This window comes from Magnolia sinica, chromosome 8, assembly GCF_029962835.1.
Source record: "Magnolia sinica isolate HGM2019 chromosome 8, MsV1, whole genome shotgun sequence".
NCBI lineage: Eukaryota > Viridiplantae > Streptophyta > Magnoliopsida > Magnoliales > Magnoliaceae > Magnolia > Magnolia sinica.
In genome coordinates, this window is record NC_080580.1 from 51999407 (window position 1) to 52025908 (window position 26502).

The following is a 26502-nucleotide window of genomic DNA, read 5'->3' on the forward strand; positions in this document are numbered from 1 at the left end:
CACTCACTATAGGGGAAATGGCATTCTTTCTCTCCATACATTCTTGCAGCCTGCCACTGTGAGAAGGAACGGAGTATTGGAGAGAACCATACTATCCCAGTCACTTTGCTCGTTAGTTTAGTTTTGATCAAGCTGTTCTAGAAGACTACGGGTTGGTTACCAGAAGAATGTGCTGCTATAGCACTGGTCCTTACAATTGGGCCATGGTATGGAAACAACTACTAGGCGGTCGCGTTGATTCTACTTTCATAATTCCAAGTTCTGATCATATAGTTCGCGCTTCTTATAACTGGATGCGATGGTGGGATCACCAATCATGCTTAGTCAACAATCGTTTGCCAGTAGATGAACCTATATGGCTTCCCCCGCCCAGGCTAAGAGGTAGGAAGCTCGAAGACGGTACTGACTATATACCGGAGAAGAGCCGCGCACCTTTTCACGGCCAAATTTGCAGAAGAATATCTTTAGAAGATCCTGTAAGTGCTATAGTTTATATCCCTGTCTGTTGTCAAATTTGTGGTGCCAAAATCACTGTTATATATAACTTGCGTAAGTGAAGCTCTCTCAAGGATCAACATTTATAAGCAAGCTAAGCTCACAATAAGTAAAGCTCACAAGTACAAGGATCAATCTTAAATGCAAGGACTGCTCACAAGACAAGACTCAAGCTACAAGACTTGAAGAAGAGTACAAGGCAGTTTGTAAAGAACTCAAGACACTTTCAAGATTGAGCTACATCAAGATTTCAACTACATCAAGACTTTAAGGCTCATACTTCAAGGTCACCAATTCCTAATGTTTCAATGTCCTTACTTCATGGTTGAGGTTTGACTGACCTTAGGTTGACCTTAGAAGTAGGTTATTTTGGATACAAAAATCGAATGTTTATTTTACATAAGTTTGGTCTGTTCTTCGACTAGTCCTAGGCCTTCTTCGACTAGTCCTAGAGTTGCTTCGACCAGTCTAAGAAATTCCTCGATCAGCTGTGAGTTTGTTACAAATTTCGGATAAAATCTGTTAGGCTTCGACTAGTCCAGGAATCTGTTCGACCAGTCGAAGGAACAGTGTCGACTGCATCTTCGACTAGTCGAAAAACTTCGACTCAAAATCCAGCGATGTTTTTCAGGTTCTTCGACCAGTCGAAGGAGACCTTCGACCAGTCGAAAGGTGACTTATGACCAGTCGAAGGAGACCTTCGACCAGTCGTAGAACGGTCAAAGCTTATCGCGCCTGATTTTTCAAATATCTGTTATTGCTTCGACTAGTCGAAGAGCTCCCTAGACGATCTGCTCACGCGATCCGCTCACCTATAAATAGTGCACGAATCTCAGAAGAAATCATCGAATTAATTAATCCATTCAAGTCAATCTTCGTCGAACTTCTGAGAGATAATTCTGTGCTCCATCTAAGCTAAGTGTGCTTATTTAATATTCTCTTTCCTTAGCTTTATTTAATTGATTTTGTTTCTGCTATTCCAATCTAATTTGATAAGAGGAATTGTTATTCCCTTTCTTTGGAATCAAAATCAATTAAGGCAAGCCCTATTTGGTTTAATTTAAAATCTATTAGAATTAGAACCATTGTAATTGAGTACTGGACATTAATCTTGGACATTCAATCATCTACTCTGATTTGGTTCTCCCGGGCTGCTACAACGAAGGAGATAATCAGGTATTTTACATTTAATTGTAAATTCCTTTCTGTTTTGGTTTCTTTCAAGATTTGCCAGAAAAATCTTATTGTATTGGTTATCTGAGGAGAGCCAGGAAAACTCAGAAGTGGGGTTTTTTTTAATTGTGTAAGCCCACAGACAAAGACACAATTGTAAAGGTTTTGGGTGAACCTGAGCTAACGATTTAAGCTTTATAAGATGTCAAATTTTGATAGCCTTTCAGTCACAAGGCCTCCACCCTTTGATGGCTCCAACTATGCCTATTGGAAAGCCAGAATGAGGATCTTCCTCAAATCAATGGATGAAAATGTGTGGCAAGCCACAGTGACTAAATGGAAACCTCCTATCATGGAAGTTACTGGGGTTGATAGTTCAAAATCTATGAAAGTCACACCATATTACCAATGGACTACTCTTCAGAAAAGTAAGAGTAGTGCAAATGCTAAAGCACTAAATGCAATTACTTGCGCACTATCACCGGATGAGTTCAAAAGAATCATTTCCTGTGATACTGCAAAGCAAGCTTGGGATATATTAGAAATGACGCACGAGGGTACTACAATTGTCAAAAAATCTAAAGTCCAACTCCTCACAACCAGATTTGAAGAAATTCATATGGAGGAAAATGAAATGTTTATGGACTTTTACACTAGATTGAATGACATTGTAAACTCAATGTAGGGTCTTGGCGATAAAATCCCAGAAAGTAAAGTGTGTGCAAAAATATTACGCTCACTTCCTGAATGGTTCAATTCTAAAGTAACCGCGATCCAGGAACTTCATGATACGGATAATATGAGGGTAGAAGAACTAGTTGGTTCTCTACAAACCTACGAGTTAAACTTTAAAGCTCCTAAAGGTAAATCTATCGCAAAATCTTCTAAATGTAATTCAGCAGAAAATTCTAATTCAAAAGATGATATGGCTCTTTTAGCTAAGAAATTTTACAAGATTTTCAAAAGCAAGAAAAGGGTTGATTTTCAAAAATCAAATGATAAAAAGAAGTTTAGACCCAAATCTCAAAAATCTTTGAAAGATAGTCAATGTTACAACTGTCAAGAATATGGGCACTTAGCAAATAGATGTCCTAAAAGGGACAAACCCAAGAAGAAGGGTATGTTGGCTACATGGGATGAATCATCTGATTCTGAAGGTTCTTCTGAATCAGATGATTCTGAAACTGAGTCGGGCAATGAGGTTAAAGCTCTTATGACTCTAGCCAAATTCACATTTTCAGATAATGACTCAACAAGTGAAGAAAATCTGAGTAGTGAATGTGAAAATGAAGATGATCTACAAGACGCTTACAATGCCCTATATAAGGAAAGTTGTAAAATTGCTGTCAAACTTAAACTTCAAAAAGAAAAGTTTTCTAAACTCAAAAAATGTTTTAAATCACTTGTCTTAGAAAAATCACAAATTTCAGATTGTTTTGAAAAATCAAAATGTGGTTTGGAATTCAAAAACTCCCTAATTATTGATTTAAAATCTGAAATTGAGAAACTTAAAACTGAAGTATCTTCTCTTCTGAGTCTAAAGGACACATGGAAATATGCCCAAGGTGATCCAAAGTTAGAGAAACTTTTATCCGGATCAAGAAAATGTGGCGATCTATCCGGGTTGGGCTATGATAAAAATCTACCTCCTAAACAAAAGTATACTCCTCCTATGTTTGTTAAAGGAGAGTCATCAAACTCAAAAGGGAAAAGTACTTATCAAGATGTTTTTAGAAATTCAAAAACTTTTCAAAAACCTAGAAGCAGCCATGTCAACTTTAATCAGAAACGAAATCCACTAGCTGAAAAGATAGTTGATTTACTCAAGGAGCTCTTAAAATCTAACTCTATAGGTCATTCCTACAAATATACACAAAAGAAGACCAACTATGTTCCTAAACCCAAAACAGTTATGAAATGGGTTCCTAAAGTTACCTGCTTGGTTGCTCACACTGCTTTCAAAGCAACAAGTCATTCAAAGTGGTACCTAGACAGTGGATGCTCCAGGCATATGATAGGTGACAAAGCTTTATTCATGAATCTAAAAGATATGACTGATGGTTCAGTCACATTTGGTGATGGTAGCAACTGCAAGATTATAGGCCAAGGTATGGTTCAACTTTTTAATCTTCCTGTGTTTAAAAATGTTTTATATGTTGAAGGCTTAAAACATAACTTGCTTAGTATATCTCAAATATGTGATAATAACCATAATGTTCGGTTTTCTAATCAAAGCTGTGAGATACTAAACAATAAGGGTTCTGTAATATTAACTGGACGTAGAACGTCTGAAAATTGTTATATTATTAGCGAATCCAGCTCATCTAATCAAACATGTTACATGGTCCATACAGACGAGACTGATTTATGGCACAAACGTCTTGGACATGTACATTATCGAAATTTATATAGATTGAGCAAACGAGAACTTGTAAGAGGTTTATCCAAACTTCAGAAATTAGATAAAATAGGTGGTGAGTGCCAGATAGGCAAACAAACAAAGAACTCATATAAAAAGGTGAATTCAAATACCACATCAAGACCACTCGAACTTCTCCACATGGATCTGATAGGACCTACCAGAACAGAAAGTTGTGGTGGGAAAAAGTATATCCTGGTAATAGTTGATGACTTTACCAGATTCACTTGGGTAGTCTTCTTAAGGGATAAATCTGAAACCTTTGAAGAAGTAAAAAAAGTTTTCAAAAGGATTCAAACTGAAAAATCTTCTCAAATCAGTAAAATTCGTAGTGATCATGGATCTGAATTTGAGAATAGCAATTTTGAGAAGTTCTGTACCGACCAAGGAATATTACATGAATTCTCTGCTCCCAAAACTCCACAACAAAATGGAATTGTAGAAAGAAAGAATATGGTGCTTCAAGAAATGGCTAATGTTGAATAGCATGAAGCTCTCTAAAAATCTTTAGGCTGAAGCAGTCAACACAGCTTGCTATATTATTAACCAAGTCTACACTAGCAAAGAAACTCTTGCTGATGAGAACTGGATTGTTGCGATGCAAGAAGAACTCAACCAATTCGTAAGAAATGATGTTTGGTATCTCGTACCAAGACCTAAAGATAAACACATCATTGGAACAAAATGGATTTTCAAAAATAAGTTTGACGAGTGTAGAAATATAATTAGAAAGAAGGCTAGACTAGTGGTACAAGGTTATACTCAAATTGAAGGAACTGATTTCAATGAAACTTTTGCACCAGTAGCACGTCTTGAATCTATCAGACTATTTATATCCATTGCATGTTTTAGAACGATAAAGATCTATCAGATGGATGTGAAAAGTGCTTTTCTAAATGGCGATTTACATGAAGAAGTCTATGTTGAACAGCCAATGGGTTTTGAAGATTCCAAAAATACTGATTATATGTATCGGCTTGAAAAGGCACTTTATGGATTAAAACAAGCACCTAGGGCATGGTATAAGAAACTAATGAAATTTCTTTTAAGTCATAATTTTCAAATGGGATCTGTTGATAAAACTCTGTTTGTTAAAAAACATAATGATTATATCTTAATGGTGCAGATTTATATTGATGATATCATTTATGGATCAACTTGTACTGACTTGACTATTGAGTTTGCAGATTTGATGAAATCACGGTTCGAAATGAGCATGGTTGGGGAATTGACTTATTTCCTTGGATTGCAAGTAAAGCAACAACCTGAAGGAATATTCATTTCTCAATCTAAGTATGCTTTGAATCTAATCAAGAGATTTGGATTTGAGAATGGCAAGAATTTCGATACTCCTATGAGTACTACCCTGAAACTCTCAAAAGACTCTAATGGTAAAAATGTTGACTCAAAACTTTATTGGAGTATGATTGGTAGTTTGTTATATTTAACTGCTAGTAGACCTGATATTTCTCTAAGTGTTGGTATTTGCGCAAGATATCAATCTGATCCAAAAGAATCTCACTTGATTGCTGTCAAGAGAATTATTAGATATGTCGCAAGTACTGTAAATCTCGGTCTCTGGTATCCTCATGAGACCAGTGTCCAATTAGCTGGGTACTCGGATGCTGACTGGGCTAGTAATCTAGATGATAGAAAATCAACCAGTGGTGGTTGTTTTTACATTGAAAATTGTCTAGTTTCCTGGTTTAGTAAGAAATAAAATTCTATATCACTTTTAACAGTTGAAGCTGAGTATATCACAGCTGGTAATGCATGTACACAACTTGTTTGGATATAACGAATGCTAAGTGATTATGGAATTAAATAGGATTCTATGTTATTACATTGTGATAATTCCAGTGCGATAAATATTTCAAAAAATCCTATTCAGCATTCTCATACTAAGCACGTTGACATTAGATTTCATTATATAAGGGAATTAGTAGAAGAAAAAGCTATATCTCTAGAATATATTCCTACCGAAGATCAATGAGCTGACATTTTCACAAAACCTCTCGATAAAAGCAGGTTCAAAAAGATGACATTTGATCTTAGCATGTGCATTTTAAAATGATTATTTATGCCTACTTGTATTATAGTGTATATATTTGCTAGATTGAATTCTAATTTTGTATAATTTGCAAGAAATATGAATTTTTGGACATTCTTCGACCAGTCGTGAGTATACTCGACCAGTCGACCTTCGACCGGTCGTAGATATCTACGACCAGTCGTAGAACTCGGGAATCACTTAAAATTTGGGAATTTTTGCTTTCTTCCTCATTTCATTTTTCTTCTCTAAGGAGCCGTGCTTCGACTTGTCAAACCCATCTTTCATGTTCTTCAAGGTTAGTGTTCCAAATCACGTTTTTCTTGCAGATTTGTGTCTAGATTGTTTTCTTTTCAAGCTTTAAGCTTTGTATTTTGAATTTCATTGAGATTTGGGGTTTGGATTTTGAAAAATCTATTTTAAGCAAACCCACTTCTCAATCCTTTGTAACTTCTTATTTCCTTGATATCCTTGTTGTAAATGGCTTCTAGAGATAGAAAACTACTTCCCGTGGTCCTTCTTCTTCCTCCAGATCGACCATTATCTCTAAGCGTCATCTTTTTGTTCCCAATGATGATTCATCTTATGTTAGGGACATTAGATTACGTAATGTTATTGTTGAACATCCTGTTGATGTTAATCATATTGTACCTTTTGACATCCTTCCTATGCTTGAAGCTGTAGGTTGGGTTAACTTATTACATTGAGGTGGGCCTGCATACCGGTCCATTGCCCAATCCATATTTACATGTATTAGTGCTTTCTCATAGGATAATTTAACTTTTAAAATATCTACTAAAGAAGGGCCTTTTGACATTGATCGTCATTTAATTTCATCCCTTATGGACATTCCTGTGAATGATGAGGGTATTCCTATCCATAACTTAACTGATAAACCCTCAATGTCTGAAAAATGCATGCTCACTAGAGACTTGTGCAACATGGATGTTCAACGGATACAAAAAGGGAATGCGCTTCCCGCAAGGTATTTGTTACCCAAGTACAGAATTCTCCACAAAATCTTTATGTCTAATCTATATCCTCGTTCGGGTAATAAAACTGACTTGACTTTGTTTATGGTTCGTGTTATCCATGTTATTTCCAATGGTACTCAGATTTGTTTACCATCCTTAATCTGTCATTTCATTCTTTAGTTTAGACTCCATCCTGGTCATAGTGACATTCCTTTTGCCTATTTAATGACTGTATTGGCTACGCATATGTTAGTCGATATGCCGGTTGATGAGGCACCTATCCATCATCTGATTTTCAACAATACTAATATCAATAAGATGAAGTTGGATCTACTTCCTGAACAAGGTGGTGGTGGTGGTGGTGGTCATGAAGAAGCTGGTGATGACATTAATATGGATGACATTTTTGAGGAATTGGATTCTCACTCAACAAATGATCCAGATTTTGAACCATCTGATGTTGATGCTCGTCTTAGTACATTAGAGGATAAAGTTGAGAATATAAATGTAATGATGGAAAACATGTCTGTTGCTTATGATTTACAATTCAAGTACATGCGCAAATATCTTAGGCGATTGAACAAAGGCATGCACCAACTTGATCCCTCTATTCCTACTCCGTCATCTGGTTCTGGTTCTGACTAGTTTATATGAGACTTCTGGTCTGTAATAACTTTATAACTTAGCACTTGGTTGACTGATTTTGAGTTGGATACTATCTATGTTTTATGCTGGATATTTATTCTATGTGAAGCTATGCTGAGTATCTCTATCACTGTTTTGCTATACTCTCATAACTCCTCATGTTTACTCTCATATATCCCTTTATTTAGTTCTCCTTTATTGTTGTTTCCTTTGTCATATTGTGACAAAAGGGGGGACAATGGTTTGTTCTTAATGATGTGATTGTGAGAGGAGTAGCATTGATTATGTTACTCAGGGGGAGTGGGGGAGTATGTTTGAACTAGTTGAATGAAACTGGTTGAATGTTGAATGTTGAATACTGAATATTGATTTGCAGGTAAGCCAGTTGATATGACCTGGTTCATAACTCTTTAACCAGTTATTTTACTTTATGTTTATCTTGGTTATGTGTTTTGTCACTAATTTGACAAAGGGGGAGATTGTAAGTGCTATAGTTTATATCCCTGTTTGTTGTCAAATTTGTGGTGCCAAAATCACTGTTATATATAACTTGCATAAGTGAAGCTCTCTCAAGGATCAACATTCATAAACAAGCTAAGCTCACAACAAGCAAAGCTTACAAGTACAAGGATCAATCTTAAATGCAAGGACTGCTCACAAGACAAGACTCAAGCTGCAAGACTTCAGGAAGAGTACAAGGCAGTTTGTAAAGAACTCAAGACACTTTCAAGATTAAGCTACATCAAGATTTCATGATTGAACTACATCAAGACTTCAAGGCTCATACTTCAAGGTCACTAGTTCCTAATGTTTCAATGTCCTTACTTCATGGTTGAGGTTTGACTGACCTTAGGTTGACCTTAGAAGTAGGTCATTTTGGATACATAAATAGAATGTTTATTTTACATAAGTTTGGTCTGTTCTTCGACTAGTCCTCGGCCTTCTTCGACTAGTCCTAGAGTTGCTTCGACCAGTCTAAGAAATTCCTCGATCAGTCGTGAGTTTGTTACAAATTTCGGATAAAATCTGTTAGGCTTCGACTAGTCTAGGAATCTATTCGACCAGTCGAAGGAACAGTGTCGACTGCATCTTCGACCAGTCGAAAAACTTCGACTCAAAATCCAGTGATGTTTTTCAGGTTCTTCGACTAGTCGAAGGAGACCTTCGACCAGTCAGTTGATTCTTCGACCGATCGAAGGAGACCTTCGACCGATCGTAGAACGGTCAAAGCTTATCGCGCCTGATTTTTCAAATATCTGTTATTGCTTCGACTAGTCGAAGAGCTCCCTAGACCAGTCGAAGACGCGATCTGCTCACCTATAAATAGTGCACGAATCTCAGAAGAAATCATCGAATTAATTAATCCATTCAAGCCAATCTTCGTCGAACTTCTGAGAGATAATTATGTTCTCCATCTAAGCTAAGTATGCTTATTTAATATTCTCTTTCCTTAGTTTTATTTAATTGATTTTGTTTCTGCTATTCCAATCTAATTTGATAAGAGGAATTGTTATTCCCTTTCTTTGGAATTAAAATCAATTAAGGCAAGCCCTATTTGGTTTAATTTAAAATCTATTAGAATTAGAACCATTGTAATTGAGTACTGGACATTGATCTTGGACATTCAATCATCTACTCTGATTTGGTTCTACCGGGCTGCTACAACGAAGGAGATAATCAGGTATTTTACATTTAATTATAAATTCCTTTCTGTTTTGGTTTCTTTCAAGATTTGCCAGAAAAATCTTGTTGTATTGGTTATCTGAGGAGAGCCAGGAAAACTCAGAAGTGGAGTTTTTTTAATTGTGTAAGCCCACAGATAAAGACACAATTGTAAAGGTTTTGGGTGAACCTGGGAAAACCTATTTTGTTAGTGAACGCTAATATCCCCTGTGTGAGGATATTAGGAGTGGAGTAGCATTCTGTATGGCTGTTGTTTAACAGTTGGTGAACACACAGGCGAACCACTATAATCCCTTGTGTTGTGGTTAAATGATTTATACTTCTGATCTTTAATTATTCTTTTATGGGATGTATGTATGGTGGTGAATGTTGTAATCATTTAATTCAAGCATTGTGCGAATTTTGTAATAGTTTAGAATTTATTTTCTGCTATTCCTTTATCAGCTTGATATTCAATTTCCTTTAAAAGTTGTTCCAGCAAGGTTGCCCTGCCATTTTTATGGTGTATGGCTGTCGCTAGAACAATACATTTGTGATTACAATTTATTTTAATTCAGTTTGTATTTATTTCTATATTCCTCTTCGGTTTAAGATTTGATACAAAGATCTTTCTAGAAATAAGGTTATCCTACCATAAACTCTGGTTTTTGGTGTAAGGTTGTCCTTAGAACAACATTTGTATCAACCTCTCAAGATCTGAATTTTGAGGTTATTTTACTTTCTTGCATTGTGATTTATTTTGGCTATCATATTCTTTTTAATTCCGCTGTTATAAGTTTTATTTGGCATTGTCCTATTCACCCCCCCCCCCCCCCCCTCTAAGACATATAGCTAGGCCTTTTCAGATCCAATCCATGAGAAGAAGGCCATCAATACCTTGGAAGGCTGGATTGCTCATGGGCTCATGGCGAAATTTGAACAAGTCCATCGTGACTTCATTGGTCGGGTTACAGATGATGTTAAAGGAACATCCTCTCCCATTCTGACAGACACTGTTGCAGCTCCGGATGAGCCAGCTCCTCCTTCACAGCCTACTCCTCCTAACTCATCATCTCCTATGACTAGGTCTCGGGCACACTTACAAGCGTCACCATCTGTTCCTCGAGAAGGGAGTAGCCAGGCTTCTCCATCTCCTTCAATTTTAGTTAACAAAGACTCTCAACCAGAAGGTAGTCAAAGTCCTCCTTCTAAAGGGAAACAGGTCATGATTGAAGAAGTCGACGAAGAAGACTTAGGGGATGAAAGTTCAGCCTCTTCATCGGTGGGTAGCGCTTCTGTCGAAAACAAAAATGATGAAGATGATTAAAATGATGAAAATGATGATGATTTCGAAGAGGGAGAAGTTGACATAGATGGTGAGGAAGATGTCATTGCAGAAAGTACTGACAAAGTGCATCCCCCACCGAATTTCGAGACTCTTCCTGGTATCAATATTCTTGCAAAATCTCTTGCAACAATAGAGGAGGAAGAAGATAAGCCTTTGGATTATGGAGAGTATGGATATTCACCAAGTAAGGAATTCTTTCTTTTTCTCTTTTTTTTTTTAAAAAAATCCATATATATGTGTGTGTGTGTGTGTGAGTGAGTGTGCGTGTGCTTTTTGCAATAGTTATCTCATTATTATTGTTATATCTTTATTTCAGGTGTTCATATTGTTAATGCTAGGATGGGTGATGCTCCTCCCGCGGATCCTTCTTCAGCTGCACCGGTGATTTCACCGAGGGCTCCTCTGGTTCCTTTGGTAGCACCAAAAGTGGTAGCTTATGAAATTATTTTCCCAGTAGAGACCACTGATCTGCCAACTCCCACTACTAGAGATTCAAGCACGGAGGCCAGAGCGCCTTCTTTTGCTAATATGTTATGAGCCGGTCCTTCTGTTCAGGAAGTTCCACCTCCTGTCAGTCGTCCTTCTGTAGTAGGTATATATACGATTACTCTATCGAGATTTTTATATCCTCTAGCCCTGTTATTACTACTCTAACTTCTTTTCTTCTTTATATTACAGGAACTCCTCCTTGTAGTGGTGCAGTAAGCTCTGAATCTGTAGCCACTATGTCTGAATTATTGTCCTTTGCGAAGATTCCCACACACAAAATGCTTTTGATGAAGAATTATATGTTGGCAATAGTTCATATTTTTAAGGATCCTGAGCAATGGTTGGATTTGGACATCGCCATCGAAATCCTGGAAAGTACTGCAAGGATGGCGAAGATTAACATTTCCGCCCTATGTGATTCTCTTTTCAGATTCCGTGATTCAATAATTTCTCTAACATCAGTAGAAAATGTCACCATTGTACCTGAGATTTTGGAATATGGGAGATAGCTAACTCTTTCCAAGGAAAAGGCTTCCCTCATCATGCTATTTCTGAATTTAATCAAGAACAACTAACTCTTCAAGAACGGTTGAAGACTTGTGCCAATGATAGGACGATTATTCATAATCACATTGCTGCCCTAAAAGAGGAAATCTTGCAGCTGGAGTTGAAAGATCATTCAAAGGAATCAACCGTGAAGGAAATCAAAGAAAAATTGTAGATCAGTATCCAATTTGCTGATGCTGAGAGATCTGAATTACTCAGAAGCGAAGAGATGATCACATCCTTGGAAAACAAGTTAGCTGGAATTCCTGATTAGGCAAAGATCATCCTTGAAGAAAAGTCAAAACATGTCGCGGCTCAAGTTCAGTTAAAGGAAGATTTGCAAAAGTACATGGGAATATAAGGAATTACAGATGAGCTTTAAAGGAGTCATTTCATTTTTGTATTTTTTTTGTAGAACATGTAGTTCCTTTTGATTTTTAGCATATATTAATGAAGACATGATGACATCTTCAGCATATATCAACGAAGACATGATGACATCTTCAGCATATAAATTTTTTAAATCATGGATCATTTCAAGCATATTCATTTATGCAACAATCTTGTCATGATATTTAATGAAGAACTGAAATAAAACATCAACATATTATGATTGTCAGTATGGGATTTTTTATATGATTTTTTTTAGATAGGCGGTACTAGATTTCAATTTAGTCAGATGATCATACACAGTTTAAGCTCTTGAGTAGTGGAGTAATGCAATTTTTTAGACTCTTGAGTAGTGGAGTCAGGTCTCACATGATAGTCTTTGTAACTCTCATGAGTTCACTAAACTTCTCACAGCCTTGTGACTTCGCAAACCGCGATCCATCAGAGGGGCCTAGTGAAGCTACCGCGGCCGTGAACTCGGTTAAATTTACGCATAGGGTTGGCCGTAGTAACTCTCTAGAGTTCACGGGGTGCACAAGGTGACCTTTGGGGTACCAAATCCAGGGCCACCAGTCCATCAATGAGTAGGTTTAGGCCCTTCCTTATAGTTATTATTGAAATCAAGCCAAGAATCTGGGGGGTCTTATGCATGGTTGGCCTATCTATAGACAATGGCCAAAGAGCGCACACTGCAGCCCACATTTTCTTCGTCTGCAAGGTCGGACCCATTCATGGGAGGGCACTTTCATCCGTTCCCCGTGACGCTGCCGGAAAGCTATACAGACGACATGGGTGTTACGCGTGATTGGCCGTTAAGGACTTTTTGACTCTTTAGGTCTTTCAGTCACTGGCTCCATCCGCTGCCTACATGGGTATGCGCAAAATGGCCTTCATAGGGTTTTTAGAGCCACTGGCTTCTCACCGCTGCTCGAATGGCGATGGAGATAGGCTTTATGCGTAGTTGGTCGTATAGGCTTGGCTAGGCTACCTTAAATGATGATAAGCTGCCATCCTTGTCGTAATAATAGGTGTCTTGATCAATATATCACCAATGCTGATAATGTTGACAATATTCGTGTTATGCTCATAATAATATATTGGCCTGGTGATGAAACCAATTTTCATGAGTTTCAACGGAGCTTATTTAATAATGACAACGATGGTTACTTTCTTTTAATAAACTGCTGATATGTAATCTTTAACAATATATTTGGAATTCCTCCTTTATTCAATCATCTGACAAAGATTATATGAACATGATTTCACTTGTCTTTTCCCCCTTTTAATATAGAAGCATTATGGCAATAATCTTATGGATCAAAATTAGAACCATCTTCAGGGATGATACTTTTTGATGAAGCGCACATTAACTGGTATACTGATACCCTGTCCATCTTGATCAACCACTCTGTATGCTCCATTTGAATATACTTCTTTTATAATGTACGGCACACCCATTTAGGCTCAAACTTGCCCCCTATTCTATGGGTCACCACTATTGGTCTTTTCAACATTAGTACCATATCCCCTTTCTTGAAAGAGCGATATCTTACTTGTTTGTCGAAGGCAGCTGATATTCTTGCCTGATACAACTGTAATCGCTGCAGGGCCAGTAGAAGCTTCTCATCGATTAGGTCTAGTTCTTTCAATCTTATCTTTGCATTTTCATCATCTGTAATTGACTGATGGACTGCTACTCTCAGTGATGTAACCTGTGTTTCAATCAGAACAACTGCCTCTACGCCATAAACCAATGAATATGGTGTTGCACTTGTTGTCGTTCGGTGAGTAGTCTTGTACGCCCATAATGCCTCTTGCAATCTTTTATCCCAGTCTCACTTATTTCCAGTCACGGTCTTCTTCAGTATTTTCATAATTGTTTTATTAAATGTCTCTGCTAATCCATTTGCCAGTGGATAGTAGGTTGTCAGCGAATAGTAGGGTGTTGAAAATGAATGGTGGATACCGAACTTTTGACACATTTTCTCCATGCTTCTGTTCTTAAAGGGGGTACCATTATCGGTAACAATCTTCTTCGAGATGCCATGGTGATATATTATCGCATGTCGAATGAAATTGACCACATCTTTCTCTTTAACATTGCGCAATGCGATCACTTCTTTCCATTTGGAGAAGTAGTCTGTTGCTGTTAGAATATACTATTTTCCTTTGGATGAAGGCGGATTTATGGGTCCGATAACATCAAGTCCCCAGACGGCAAAAGGCCAAGAAGTGACCATTTGATGGAGATCTTCAGGGGGAACATGCACGACATCTCCATGGATCTAACATTCGTGGCACCTTTTTGCATAATCTATTGCATTTTTGAACATTGTAAGCCAGTAATACCCCATTTAATGTATTCGATGAAATAAATTTCGTCCGGCCTGGTGTGCCCCGCATTCCCCAGAGTGAGCTTCTCATAACATTTGCTTGCTTCTTATTCATCAAGACAACATAACAGCATCCCATTGTAAGATTTTCTATAGAGCACTCCACTACAAATGATGAATCTGCTTAATCACTGTCTGATTTGCTCCTTTTGTGTTGGATCTTCTGGCAAGATATCATATTTGAGGTAATCTATGAATGGCTGTCTCTAATCATTTACTATCACTTCTAAACATGATATAGGAAGTGCTTCGATGACTTTATTGATAACTTCAAAAGAAGGCAAGAATCTCCTCTCTTCTATAGTTACTTGGAGCGGACTTTGGTTTGAATAGGACAGGGCTGCTGCCAGACTAGCCAAGGCATTTGCCTTTGCATTTTCTGATCGGGATCCCCAGCATTCGTAAGACCGAACGACATAACCTTGTAGTAGTAAATTCCCAGCAAAGTTCTAAATGATGTTGCTTCTTCATCTTTAGGTGCCACCATAATTTGATTATAACCAGCATAGCCATCCATGAAAGACATGACAACATATTGCATCGTACTGTCAATTAGCAGCTCCGTTATTGGGAGGGGAAAGTCATCCTTCGGGCAAGCCTCATTTAGGTCCCTGAAATCTATGCACATCTTGATTTGTCCATTTTTCTTTTTTATTGGGACAATATTCAATATCCACTTAGGATATTTGACCTCTCTAATAAATCCGACTTTGATCAGCTTGTTCACTTCTTCTTCTAACAGAGGGACCAAATCTAGATGAAACCTCCTTTGCGCTTGCTTAATCGGTCTTTTGTCCTTAAAAATATTTAATCAGTGCACGGCTACTGAGGGTTCCAAACCCGGCATTTCTGCATATGTCCAGGCAAAAACATCTTTATTTTTTTCAGCAGTTGGATATATTCTTTGGCTTTTTGTTTAGGAAGACCAAAGCTTATGAATGTATTTCTCAGCTCTTCTTCTGTGCCCAAATTTACCTCTAGCAAACTGTCGATTGTCAGTTGCCCTCCATCTTCTTTCTACTTCAGAGTTATCTCAGGATGTTTGACTATTTCGGAATCTACCTCTGATAGTTGATTGACTGTGGCCATATTTACTGAAGACTCTGCCCCTAATCCTTGAAATTTTTCTCTTCTCTTCTGACCGACTCCAACAGGGACCTAATTCCTTTTCCTTGATTTAAACCAGTCAGTTCTTCATCATCAAAACCCATTCTTTTCATAATTCTTCTGCTTGCCAGACTATATTTTTTGAGATCGGGAGATGTCAACTTTCCGTGATACACATTATTCTTAGCCCTTGCTTCTATTTTTACTTCTGAAGAGGCATAAAATTTAATCAGCTCTGGGTATTTCACATTGGCTTCAACGTGAAACTTCCCTAAAATAGCCTGGAATGGCTTGTTTCTTTTAGCATATGGTAATGGAACTGTATAATTTGACTATAGGATTTTCAACTGCTCAGGCAACAGTAACGTTAAGGGCAGTTGTCCTAGCTGCCTTAGATGTCTCGGCATAAAATAAAACTTCTTCTTTGCTTCTGAGTTTTCAAATGATCCTGCCTTTTTGGATTCTCCTTTTATTGCTTTCTCACGAGCATTTTTTAGGATTTTTCTTTCATCATTCTTTTTCTCTTCTCCTCTGGCAAATCCGCCGTAATAACTAGCATTTGCAAAGAAGGCTTTGGCTTCTGTGTATGGTCTTACATCAGCCATTACTTTATAATGTATCCCATCCCTACAGTATTTGAAACATTGATGAAGGGTAGAAGGTATAATACCGTACTGATGTATCTACGGTCTTCTCAAGAGAAGATTATATGTCATGACCGCACTAATCACATGACAAACAACATCAGTAGTTAAGTCTCTTATTTCCAATGTCATCGTAATTTTGCCAAGCGCACGTTACCCATCTTGATTAAAGCCCTATATCATCATTCCACTAGGGCGCAGATCGGAACAACGGTAACCCAATTTACTCAACATTTAGTGGTAACAGGTTTACCGCTGATCCATTGTCAAGCATAATCCTTTTTACTTCTCTGCCACGAATCTGGCCTACTATCATCAATGGCCTATTATGCCCTGCATCACAAGCTAGATCATCATCAGAGAAGGAGACTACTGGCATACAGTCTTCCCGCTCTTTCAGTTCTTCATTTTCCATTTCCACCAGCAATGTTTCTCTGACATTGTGGTTAGATAGTGTTTGAATCAGACTTTGCCTAAAATCTTCTGATAACTTTAATGCGTCATAAACGCTTAACCGAGCTGGTATACCCTTCAAATGATGCACGACATCATAAGTCACTTTTGTTATTTCATTCTTTTCTTCTCTCTTATCATTGTTGTACTGATCCCTGATGATCTCAGTTCTTGTCGTTTTGACTTTCTGCCTTGGGGGACTTGTCATTCTTTTTCCTGACCGTAGCGTAATTACCGCGTCTTTCCTTGTCATCTCAGGATTTTCTTTCTTTGCTCTTTCATGAGCACTTTCCCGAACTGTCAACACATTCACCGTCACCTTTCCGTCCCTTTCTTTTTCTTTTCTGATCACTATTTCGCCCCTGTTTATCATTCTTTGTATTATACACTTTAATGTGTAGCAATTTTCTATCGGATGCCCTACCAGACGATGGTAGCGGCAAAAATCTCTTTCTCTTGACCTTCTTGCATCTTCAGGGCGCTTGGACACGGGTAATTCTATCATACCGGCTTTCAACAACTGGTTCATCATAGGGATAATGTCTTCTCTATTGAATGCAAACCCTTCGTGAGAATTAAGCAATTTAGGCTTTTTTTCTAGTGAACCTGCTTCTAGGATGGTTTGATTCTTCATTCCACTCTGTCCTTCTTTCTCCTTAATCCCTTATTTCATGACTCCTTTTTTCGTGGTCCACGGTATTTGCGATTAACCTACTGGGTCCTCTTCTGGCCGTTTCATAGTGAAATGCTGGCATTTTTAGGGTCATCGGTTCTAGGGTGTGGGCTTTGATGGCCAAGTCACGGAAAGTCTTAATATCGATGCTAGTAAGACCGAACACAATTCCCGTTTCCATGGAATTTAGGTACATCTTAACCTATTCTTTTTCTTCCGATAACTGCCTGCATGAGGCTCCCAATGTCTTCCATCTATCTATAAACTTTTCCACTGGTTTCCCTTCTCTCTGCCATACTGAAGCCAACTCTGTGATGCTGACATCGGGTTCTGAAGAGAAGAAGTTTGACATAAACGCATCCTGCATCTGCCCCCACGTGTGTATCGATCCTGGAGCCAAACTAGAATACCATCGAAATGCTTTACTTGTCAGGGATGATTTGAACAAACATAAGCAGTACTGTGGTATTATGGAGAAATTCCCCATGCTGGTAATAAAGTGCATCAAATGCTCCTCAGGCGACCCTTCCCCATTAAACTTTTAAAAATCTGGGTGCTTGAAGTTGACTAGGAATGGGACATCCTTTACTTCTCATGGATATGGTGTCCAATATCTGAACCAGCCAACATTCTCGCGTTCCCTTTCCACTCTGATAGCTTCCTCAACAACTTGTCGTACTTCCTCTTGAGTTATGGTCCTCACTACTGGAGTAGATCAGAGTGATCCTACCCCCTGTGGTTGGAAACCTTCAATTTGATGTTCTTGTCCGTTCATCATGCCCCATCATTGGAGGAGCTACTATCTGGGCTACATTATGTGCGAGAGTTGCCAGAGCTTCTCTGAGATTTCTACATTCTTCCATTAACGTCCTCTGTGCTTGTGCCATTTCATTCATACGTTCCTCCATAGTTGGCATAGTTCCCTGATCTGTTCCGGCCATGTGTACTGTAGCTTCCCCAGTTCCTGATGAAGCTGTAGTTGGGGTGGGATAAGAGTATGTTGATGTGATGGGGCTTACAAGGAGGGGAGATCCATTAGATTTTTTCATACTTCCATTGCAACTAATTGATTGAGATGATACAAAAGTAGGTGATCCCACGAGTAACGCCTTCCCCTTTTGTTCTTTTGTCCATCGGACTCTTAGAGCAATCAGAGCCGGGAAGTCATGTGATGCTAACTGTGGAACTGTTTGCCTAGGATATATGGCAGGAGGGGCCAATTCGGGGTTCTTTTTGGCAGCATTCCGTGTTATTGGTCCCCTGGTTCGTGGCGAAGGTAGGCTTGTTCTGAAGCTCATTGCATTTCGAGCCCTGGTTCTTCAAGATGTCACGAAATTCCAATTCTCATCATCTTCTGGTACTCAAGGTGAAGCAGACACGACTCCAACCATTGTTCGGGTTGAGTCATTTTTGTTTACGGGAGATTGGGTTTCGCGCCTCGGAGGCTGATCCAACGCATATTCCACCATGAATCCAGTTGCGGTGAAGTAAAAGTTTATCTTCATCGCTGAGTTTGCCATTTGATCATGGGTCGCAATTTTATCTTTTTATCTTCAAAATATAACACAAAATTTTAATTATTGTTTGAATAACAATATAATTTATTTGAGAGATGAAGGGGAGGATGTTCCCACTGAGAGTCGCCATTTTGGCGTCAGAAAGACACCAAACTACAATGAAAGTCCTATAACTATCTCAATGTTAAATTAAATAAGATAAAAGTCCCCAGCAGAGTCGCCATTTTGTTTCGAACAAGAAACAAATGTATTTGATTTGGGAGATTATCTTATTCAAATATAACAGAGAAAGAGTATGTTAAGAACAATCATCGTATTATTAATACTGAGTTCATTTACATCCTCGGTGTCACTTGATTCTAAGATAAATTATCTAGAATATAGAAATTGACAAAGTTCAAATGTCAGATCGGGATGTCAAATTCGGTAACACTTTGACTCGTGATTTAATCATCTCTTTAAAAGGAATATTGTGTGGATCCGATCAGCTATTTTCCCTTCTTAAAGCTTGGATAGAGGAAGAACTGAAGCCTTAGCATTTTGGCAGCGTTTTGACCCCTTATCATCACTGATTGCATAGCAGTCAGAAAAGGCCGAGCTAAGAGTCCTAAAGGGGGGGCGGGGGATGAATAGGACTATGCCAAATTAAAAAATTAAGTGCAGAATAATAAAGAAATAATCAAAGATAACACTTATCAATTCAAATAGCATAAATGAATACCAACCTCAAATATATAAGTATTGAGAGGTTGATACAGATGTTGTTCTAAGGACAACCTTACACCAAAAACCAATGGGTTATGGTAGGACAACCTGATTATTAAAATGGTCGGTGTATCAAAAACTCAAACAAATAAAGAGGAATAAAGAATAAAATAGAAATAAATTTCTACTACTATTACAACATTTACCACATGTGCAGAAAGTAAATTACAATCATTCACCACAAATGCTGAAAAATAAATTACAACATTCAACCACTTAAGCACATGCAACCATTCACCACAACTCTAGCAATTATAGTGGTTCGCTTGTGTGTACACCAACTATTAAAGAATAGCTACACAGCTACACCACTCCCAATATCCTTACACAGTGGATATTAGCTTTTACTATGAAATAAGTTTTCCAAGGTTCACCTAAAACCTTCACAATTGTGTTTTCAAAGGGATACCACAATTAAAAGCCCAACTTATTGAGATTTTCTAGCTATCTCAGTCAAAACCAAAAATGAAAGATTTTCTGGCAATCTTACAAACCAAATAACAAAAATAGTAATGTACTTATCTGAAGATTCTTCTTTTGATGAAGCCTGATAGAACCGATTCGATGTAGATGTTCAATGTAGACGTTCAATGCACAATCTCACATATGAAAGGGTTCTTATCTAAATGATTTTTAAATTAAATTGTCCAGGGCTAGCTTGATTTGATTTTGATCTCAAAAAGGGTAAAATCAATATTCCTTTTACAAAAGAATTAGAGTAGAATAGAGACCACAAAATCAAATACAAAAAAGCTATTAAAAGAATCTTAAATACTAACCAATTAGCTTCTCAAATGTGGGGACAAGTTCTCTCAGAATTGTGACTTGAATATCTTGGAATTGAATGAAAAACTTTGAAAATCGTCCTTAATTTATAGGCAAAAATACTGTTCACTTGACTGGCCTAGTGATTGGTTCGACTGGTCAAAGGACCAACAAGAATTTAAAATTTCAGGCGCGATAAGATAAGATCGCTACTCGACTAGTCAAGTGGGACCCAGTTTAGTTGCTGGACTTTGAGTTGAGCCTGCTCACTGGTCAAGCACTGTTCACTCGACTGGTCGAGCAGTCTCCAGGACTGGTCAAGGGTCCATAGAAAATCTCAAAAATTCACAACAAACCTAAGATTGGTCAAGAAAATTCTTTAACTGGTCGAGCCAATGCTTGGACTAGTCGAACATAGGCTAAGACTAGTCGAGATAAAGCCTATAAAAATATATAATGACCCAAATTAAGCATGCAATCAATATGACCTATCATATGGTCAATCTAGGGTCATTCATACCTTATAGGTAAAAATTAAACATTTAAACATCGTTCGCTTCGGTTGATAGATTATCATGAAGTACTTGAAGCTTGTCGTCTTGAAGTACTTGATGTTGTACTTGAATCTCTTATTCTTGTCCTTGAACTTCTTGAACTTGAATTTGAGATACTTGATCTTGAATTTGAACTTCTTAAATGTACGCAAGGATGATATAAAGTTGAGCTACACAAGATATAGATTTGAAGAAGTTTTGGCACTACAAAATTTGACAAATCTAAGATAGCATTTACAATCTCCCCCTTTGTTAAATTTGTGACAAAACCAAATAAGTAATATGATGCATAATGCACATAATAAAGAATCATATATGCACAACAAAAAATCATGTACCAATTATAACCTAGTCAAAGAATCATGCACCAGTTACAACCTGGTCAAACCAATACTCAAAGAATCATAATCATGCACCAATACTCCCCCTCAATACATTACTCCACAAAATCCAAGAGGAGAGGAGAAATTAGCTACCTAACCACTTCTTTTCTCCACATTTTTAACAAACATCCACTCTATAAAATCCAATAGAATCCAATATCATAATTAAATAGGCATATCAACACAAATTCTCCCCCTTTTTATCACAATATGACAAAGGAAAGAATGTAAAAATGATGATGAAAACAAGAGAGCAATGAGTAACGATAAAGAGAAGTTAGGTCAAGATAACATAAATATTGTAAGATAATCATTCAAACAAGTCCACAAAAAGAACAAAGCATGTCCAAGCATACAAAGTTAAGAGATATCCACATATAAAAGTTATTACAAATTAGAAATCAAAACTAATCTAAACCAGAAGAAGGAGCAAGTATGGAAGGATCGATTTGATGTAGTCCCTTGTTAATGCGCCTCAGATATTTGTGTATGTATTTAAATTAATTCTCTTAGGACACATACATACCTTCTACCTTTTCCTCAAGAGAACGCAAACGTTCATCAAAATTAGATAGTTGAAAATCAGGATCCGCTGTAGAGTTGAATTCAATCTTATCAAAGATGTCATCCATATTGACATCATCTGGAGGCAAAGCACCCTCCTCTTCATTTGCTTCAGCTGCTCCACTAGCACCCTCATCAACTTGGCCTGGGGCCAACTTCAAATTCATCTTATTAATATTTGAGTTGTTGAAGGGTAGATGGTGAATTGGAGCTTCTCCAACAGGCTTAACTACTAGACTATGGGTGGCTAATACAGTCATAAAATAAGCAAAAGGTATATCACTATAACCTGGATAGAGACAGAATTGAATCATGATATAACAAATAAGTGAAGGGAGACAAACAGAGACTCTAGTAATAATAGAATGAAGAATACGAACCATGAATGTAGTAAGCTCGGTTTTGTTACCAGATCTAAGGTAGACATTTGAAATAAAAATCCTATGAAGAACCCTATATCTGGGTAACATAAACTTGGAAGCGAGCGCATTCTCAGTACTCCATTTCGCATCCATATTACATAAAACTCTAGTGAGCATTCACTTCTCAGATTCAGAAGGTTTTGCTACAAGAGAACTAATAGGAACACTGTCATCATTAACTGGAAGGTCCATTAATCCAAAAATAAGGTGACGGTCCACATCAATTGGACCTTCTCTAGTAGAAATTGTAAACGTAAGATTCTTAATAGAGAAGTCAGTAATACAAGCATACATGACTTGTGCAATAGAGCAGAATGCCGGACCGCCCCAATGCAAAATGTTATCCCATCCTAAAGATTGAAGGAGTGGAAGGATACCAAAAGGAATCAAATGATCAATGTTAACTATCCATTCTACTATCACGCTGCGTAAGCGAATATCCCGCACATACTCGGGATCTTCCTCGGGTGACCAAAGATGGCATACCGTGATAGGAGCGGAACGAGAAGAAGAGGGACCACGGGATCCTTTCTTCTTATTTCTACCTTCGATTGCAACAAAGAAATCAAAGAATATAAGGATTGCAAAAGAGGCAAGAAGGTTTTCAAGCAAAATAGATTTATAGCTAGAAAACCCACCAAACAACTATAAACCTTGAAATAAACAACACAAATAAGGAAATGAAAGATCAAAAACTCAAATCTATAATGAAATTGAAAATAATGTACTAACCATGGAGGAATCGAAGATGGGTTCGACCGGTCATGGTAGAGCTTGTTGGAGAGGAAGAACAAAGTGAAGAAAAAGGTATTTTTCTCCAAATAAAAAGCAAAACCTGAGTTTCATGATTGGTCATGTACATACTTGACCGGTCGAGCTACGACTGGTCAAGTGTGTACTTGATTGGTCGTGCACCACTGAAAATTTGTAATTATTCATTAATTTAAATTTTAAAATTTTAAAATAATAAATATATACATTATGATACAAAAAAGCACAAATCATCAGTTCATTTTGTACATACAAAGATGAAATTTCAATTTTACGAACCAGTTTTTGTCGAGCGATTTTGTGAATATGTCTACAAGTTGATTCTCGGTCGGAATATATTCCAATGAAATTATCTTGTCTTCTACCAGTTCACGAATATAATGATATCTAATGTCAATATGCTTGGTTCGTGAATGTTGAATTAGATTTTTAGAGATATTAATTGCACTTGAATTATCACAATATAAGACCATGGATTCTTGCGCAATTCCATAATCGCTTAGCATTCTCTTCATCCATACAAGCTGAGTGCATGCATTACCAATAGCAATATATTCAGCCTTAGCTGTGGAGAGTGATACGAAACTTTGTTTCTTACTTAGCCAAGAAACTAAACAGTTCCCGACATAGAAACAACCACTGCTGGTCAATTTGCGATCATCAATGTTATCAGCCCAATCAACATCCATGTAACCAGCTAATTTCATACTAGTATCATGTGGATACCAGAGACCAAGATTAGCTAAACTAGCGACATATCGCAAAATACACTTAACAGCAATCAGATGTGACTCTTTAGGGTCCGACTGATATCTAACACAAATTCCTACGCTAAAAGCAATATCAGGTCGGCTCGCAGTTAAATAAAGTAAAGTACCTATCATACTACGATACAACTTAGGATCCACACTCTTACCTGTTGAATCCATAGAGATTTTAGAGTAGTACTCATTGGAGTATCAAAAATTTTCCCACTCTCAAATCCAAACTTTTTAACTAAGTTCAGAGCATATTTGGTTTGAGAGATAAAGAAACCATCATGGAGCTATTTAACTTACAACCTGGGGAAATAATTCAGTTCTCCAACCATGCTCATTTCAAATTTAGATTTTATAAGATCTACAAGCTCAATAGTCATGTTAGCACAGGTAGATCCATAGATAATGCCATCAACATAGATTTGCACTATTAATATGTGATCATTATGTTTCTTTACAAATAATGTCTTATCAACACTTACCATTACAAAGTTATGACTTAGTAGAAACTTAATCAACTTTTCATACCATGCCCTGGGAGCTTGTTTCAAACCATAGAGTGCCTTTGTCAGGCGATAGACATGATTAGCATGCTTAGGGTCTTCAAAACCCGTTAGTTGTTTGACATACACTTCTTCATGCAAATCGCCGTTCAAGAACGCACTCTTTACATCCATTTGGTATATTTTGAATTTTCTAAAGCATGCAATGGATATAAATAGTCTGATTGATTCAAGACAAGCTACTGGGGCAAATCAATGCCTTCTATTTAAGTGTACCCTTGTACAACCAGCCTAACCTTGTTTCTAATAATATTACCAAGTTCATCAGACTTATTTTTGAAAATTCATTTTGTTCCGATAATGTGTTTATCTTTTGGTCTTGAAACTAAGTACCAAACATCATTTCTAATAAACTGATTAAGCTCTTCTTGCATTACTACAATCCATTTTTTGTTAATAAGAGCTTCTTTTACGTTAGCCGATTTTATTTGAGATATAAAGCACACGTAGTTACACATATCTTCAAGTTGTTTATGAGTGCGCACACCAGTGAGAGGGTTTCCAAGGATTTGATTAGATGGATGGTCTTTAACTGTCCTTAGTTCAGTGTTATTTTGACTAAATGAAGAGTTTGGTTTTTCAAATAAAAGGACTTCATCATTTTCTGAACTTGAGACAGGTGTATTCAAGTGACCATCTACAACCACATTAATGGACTCTTGAATTGCACCAGTCTTCTTGTTAAGAACCCGATACACTCGACTATTCAAAGCATACCCTAAAAATATCCCTTCATCACTTTTGGTGTCAAATTTACCCAGATTTTCTCAGTCACGTAAGATGTAGCACACAAAATTTACCCAGATCTTGAATTTGAACTTCTTGAATGTAGGCAAGGATGATATAAAGTTGAGCTACACAAGATACAGATTCCAAGAGTTTTGGCACTACAAAATTTGACAAATCTAAGATAGCATTTACATAGTTTGGTTGCGAAGACCCGCGTAACCAACATGGTTTGCTCGTGTCCGTGCAAGCCATGGGCTTCTCCGTATTCCTACTTTCTATCTTCTCTGTTGCTCTGCACTTCTTCCAAAATCTTCAATCCTCCCAAATGATGGGGGTATTTATAGGCTTCCACATGTGCGAAACCTCGATCTTAGTGCCAATGGACTCACCTTTCTTTGATTCTGAACATCCATGGACAATAAGTCTAGAAATCAGTGGTGCGATCCCGCGCAACTGAGTTATTGGTTGCGCGGACCCCATAACTGATATGGTTTGCACGGCCCCGCACAGAACCCCCTTTAAAGTACTTGTTCTTCCTCATCTTCTGTTTCCTTCCATTTTTCACTTTTTATCTTCTTTTGCTTTAATTCTTTCTCCTCTTTTTTATACCTTAACACTTCCTAAATATTGCGTCCTGCATCAAATTTTTACATCCAATGTTTATCCAAGATTTGGGAATAAGTCTAAGGTTACCCCCTTCATGACTCATGTCCTTCATTCTGTAGTAACTGGTATTCCAATATGTCTTCCTTCTTTAATGTGTAATTTGATTATTCAATTTCGTATTCATCCTGGTCATGGTTTGATTCCTTTCGCCTATCTCATGACTTGCATTGCTCTTCATTGCAATGTCACCATACCTTCGACCGAGGCACCAAAGTCACAGTTACCTTCTAATAATACAAATTTGAACAAAATGAATGTGGAATTTCTTTTGGGCTAGCAAGATGAAGAAGAGGAGGAAGCGCATGTATCAAAGGACACGTCGATGGATGATATATTTGCTGAGCTTGATGAGTTGGATGATCTTGTTGATCTAGACTTTCAACCTTCTTAGGTTGATGATCAGCTCAAATCCTTAGAGGAGAAGGTTTTTGAATTGAAGGTCTCTCAAGACAATCTGATGCAAAATAAAAAATTTCAATGAAATACATGCAAAAGTACTTTCATCGCATTGCCAGGAGTTTGCACCAGATTGATCCTTCTATGCCTTCTCCTTCTTCCTCTGGATCCGACTGAGTTTATTTTTG